The sequence below is a fragment of the Lepisma saccharinum genome, chromosome 11 (genome assembly GCF_977018435.1).
Source record: "Lepisma saccharinum chromosome 11, izLepSacc3.1, whole genome shotgun sequence".
Classification (NCBI taxonomy): Eukaryota; Metazoa; Arthropoda; class Insecta; order Zygentoma; family Lepismatidae; genus Lepisma; species Lepisma saccharinum.
This window is the reverse complement of record NC_139239.1, coordinates 67,786,083-67,790,873: the sequence shown is the minus strand read 5'-3', so window position 1 is coordinate 67,790,873 and position 4,791 is coordinate 67,786,083.

Sequence of the window (4,791 nt, the reverse complement as noted above, 5' to 3'; positions counted from 1 at the left end):
ATTGCCAAAAATGTTTTTTTCATCGCTCGTAAACTTTCGAAAGGAGCTGGGATTTCTTGCGTCCTCTCCTACCAAAATTGGCATAGGTCGTCATGGAACCTGTCGATTTTGGAGGTGTAGAATACGTATACCAAAGTTTGGTGGTCCTGGGGTCAAGAGGTAAGAAGTTAGCCCACCCTCCAAAATTTGATCACTCGTAACTTTTGAACAAATAGTCGTAGAAAGATCGGGTTTAGTGCGTTGGTCGAGTCTCGGTGTCCTCTGTCCTCCCATACCAAAATAAACATAGGTCGTCATGGAACCAAATTTGACCCCTCTGTCGAAAAATTTTCCAAGTACAGCGTTAAATTGCAAATGTCTCGAATTTTTTGACAAACAGAGGTGTCCCATAGGACCTTTGAGAAAAACAAAAAAAACCTACAAAGAGATAGAGACATGGACATAGACATTACACATGGACATAGACATTAGACATTAGACAACTTAACCTAACTTAACCGTGAACACGAGCGCGCGCGTGTGTGTGTGGCAGAGATCACATCGTTCCGAGCAATTTTTCTCTTCGATAAATTGTCCTTTGCGAAACATGCAATTACTTCAATGGGTACGGCGTCTCGTGTCTGTGGGAACACGTTTTCTCAAGAGTAGAAGTGCTCAAGTGGATTCCCGCTTGCTCAGCATCCAAGGTTATAAGATGTTGCAGTGGTTGTTCGGCGTCACAATACGGAAATAATGAGAGGCATACGCGCGCGCGTGTGGCACATCGTTCCCCCGAGAGAGGTTTACAAAGGTCACGATATATAAACATTGGTCCCGGACTTGGAAAATTACGATAAGGTGCACTCATCCTTCAAAGGATGAGAGGATGAGAGAGTGAATTTCACTCATCACTGCTTTTCTACGCTGTGAAACATCGTCAGCGCAATAAATGAGGCGCGGAACGTGGAGAGAAAGTGAGTTTTTCAGATTTTTGAGGTCGTTTGGTCAAGAAATCAGAGTTGTCATCAAAGGCATATTTGTGACACTACTGTAGAGGCTCTCGTGTAGTTTAGCACGAATAAAATGGATAGGTTAAGTTATATCACGTAAGATCGTGATATACCTACCAAGTGCGAGTGGGAAAAAAAGTTTTGCAGTGAAAATTGTACTAAAAACATCGCTAAACGCTAAAACGTTGACAAAAAATTGTCAAAATATGTCAAAAAGTGATATTCAATTGATAAAAAAAGAGGATACCTACAAAGTGCTGCGTTGAAACGCTAAGTTAACACTACTCTTTCATTTTAATCATAACGTGAAATCGGAACATTTTTTACCACTCGACTCCTCTGTTTCCATGCATTAATATTGTGTGCTGGAACCACCTCAGTATGTGGGTTTGTCCATTTCTTCTCATCAAGCATAAAAACATCTATGGTGTCTTTGAGTGTTTTTACGAAGCTGTTACACATGCACGGGATGGACAGTCCACTCGACAACGCAAGATTCAAATTGTGGGCTGCGAACTGGACGCAGACAGCTCTCAAATATTTCTCTCTGATTCGAGCCTGAACACCACTAACGTGTCTTGTCCTCCCATTTTTTCAGTTCTTATTTCAGATTCAGGCCTTAGCACTCGCAAGTGTTCAAAAATGCCTGTCACAGCTTCCGCTGTCTTGTCATATATCGGCACGAAACAAAGGAAGTCTTCTCGAATACAGGTGGATCACGAAACAATTAATGCACAGGGAAAACCCTTCCGTTCCCAACACATCTAATGTTTCGTCTCTCAGTATGATGAAATGCTTATTCATTTATCTCCAGTGACGTGCCCAAGGGAGGTTTGGTGAGGTAATAACCCCATTTGACCCAATATTCCTTTTTTATATATATATATAAAAAAGAGGAACGTCAAAGACAGGAAGAAAATGGCAAAATCGGGACTGACCACCAAAAATAGTATGCATAACGCCTCTCCCTTCCGAAAATCCTGGGCACACCTCTCTTTATCTCGGACACATTTTTTTAAAATCAACTCACCAGAAGATTCTATCATTCCGTATTGGAGATTGAAGTAAGATGCGTTCTTCCTGCAGGTTTGGATATGATCCTTTAGGGTGTTGTCGTCTGCCTGCCTTCACACCTAACCTTAACAAGGCCCTAATTTTCCATCCTTGTGACTTGGATTTTCAAGACTTTAAAAGGTTTCAGACCGAAGGGACACGCGATATATGTCGATTGGAATGGGCCAATCAACAGCAACGTTTCACACCGTAGCGACACAAAAGGCCGCACAAACCTAATCTTCAGGCGACACGGTGTGAAATCTCCCTTATTAGGCCACTGTCATTGTCACCTCGAAGTAGTAGCTCTTGTTGACCACAGAAAAAAAATATTCTCAACCGGTGGGAATGCTCCTCAGTTTTCTTCTCTCTCCTATATTTTCTGTGCTTGTTCACTATACAGGCAACACCTTATGATTTGATATACATAGGACATGTACTATGTAGACATTTTAACGAAAAATCGGTTGAAGTCAAGGATGGCTAGGTGGCTCAGTTGGTAGAGCCCTGATTGGGGTTCTGGTAGAGCCTGCAATTTCCGCCTAAAATGTCTACATATTCAACATCTTCTTGCTTTCTCTTCTCGACATTCATGAAATTTTCGGCTGTGTCTTTATAGTAGTTAAGTGTTTGAATGTGTTTCAAACCCAGTAGGCTTAAACAAAAGTATTTTTTTATACCATGAAATTCTCTGACTGCATATACGAAATTTAGTTCTGGCAAAACTAAATCATCACTCAAAACCTTGCTTTTCAGTTGATCTATGGAGTTTATTTCTGTTTTAATAAACCACTACAATATCCAGTACTGCTGAAATATTCACTTTAGAGAGAAACCTTTCATCCCTTCGGCCCTCGAACCGAACTAGCACTACACTGAGGCCTCGGAAGTTCTGCTGTCGTCAATGTCTTCATTTTCAAATCACTATATCTTATAAAGCAACCAGAGGACGCTGACTGATCTGATCACCAATCGACTGTATGAATTGTCACACTTACCTCTGAAATCTCATTAACCGATTCTTTGTACAGATCAACCGAAAAATTGAATCCACGTATTTATATTATCATTATATTCTAGAACGTTCCGCAGATAAAACGATTCGTTAATACCACCTGTAGTTGACTCCTTCTCTCATTCAAGAACGCACCCTCTCCCGCCTTCCAGAGATAAGAAATTACAACGAATCGCCCTACGTGTGGCGCTACCTTTGTTGTGCAGCTTCCAAATGCTGAAAACACCGAAAGCGCAAGAAAAGTGTACGTGCAATATTATCAACAACAGGGTTATAGAACATTCTCCGTCTTGCCTCAATAATTGTCTATCTCCTTAAATCATCGTCACATTATTCAAAAAGCCAAAAACCTGATTTTATCTAGTGTAAAATAAAATAAAATCCTGGGGGGGGGGGGCTCGAGCCACCTCAACCACAGCTTGGATACGTGCTATTAACAATAACAGGGTTATAGAACATTCTCCATCTTGTCTCGATAATAATTTTTCCCAAATTATCATCACATTATTCAAGAAGCCAAAATCCTAATTTTATCTAGTGTAAACAGAAAAAAATCCTGAAAGGGGGCTCGAGCCTCCTGATTCCAACCTTGGATACGTGCTATTGACAATAATAGGGTTATAGAACACTCTCCGTTTTGTCTCGATAATTATTTCTCTCAGATTTATAAATTTATTATCTTTACATTATTCAAGACGCCAAAAATCTAATTTTATCTAGTGTAAATTGAAAAATTTCCTGAGGGAGGGGGGGAGCTGGAGCCATTAACAATAACAGGGGTATAAAACATTCTCCGTCTTGCCTCGATAATTATTTCTCTCCTTACATTATTTTCACATTATTTAAGAAGCCAAAAACCTTATTTTTATCCAACGTAAACTGAAAAATTTCCTGGGGAGAGGGTCGAGCCCCCTGTGTCCCATCTTGGATACGTGCTATTATCAATAACAGGGTTCGTCTAGCATCGATAATTATTTCTCTCCTTAAATTATTGTCACATTATTTTATTTCACACCACAAGAAATCAAAAACCTCATTTTATCTAGTGTAAACCTAAAACGTTCGGGGGGGGCTCGAGCCCCCTAAGCCCCCCCTCTGGATACGTGCCTGTCAACAAGCACAATCTAAGTATCACGCAACCTGCCACGATACGAGACGAACTTTTTCTTCTGTCCCATTTCATTTCGAAAACATTCACTTGTCCCATCTCCTTTTATGAGACGAGACGGAAAATGTCTCGTCTCGTGAGCAACACTAACATTAACAATAGAAGCATCCCCCTAGCTGTCCCCAAAGTCTCGAGCAAACATCCTCCCATGTAACAATTTCCAGTTCAATGAAATGTCACTCACAAGGAAACAGTCATGCCCAGGTCGAGAGTCAAACCTGGAACATGCGACTTCCTCAGATAAATCATGAATTTTGTGTATAATAATTACAACGCCAGTTCTTTCCTGGTAATTCTGAATCTTCGGTTTAGTTTGCATATATAAGCAGGATAATATTCAGTTTTCCAGGGGGGGAGGTGGGCCTTGTAATCAAGGGGTCCCGGGTTCGATACCCGGTGGAGGCACAAGTTGTTCGGATCCCACTTTAAACTGTAGGTCCAGTCCCGATTAGCCTTACTGTGCAAAAAGTGGACTTAAAACAACAACTCAAACCAAACCAAGTTTTCGAGGGCTCGTATATATATATATTAAGAAAGGTTTTTTTTTGTATTTATAATGGCCTTTG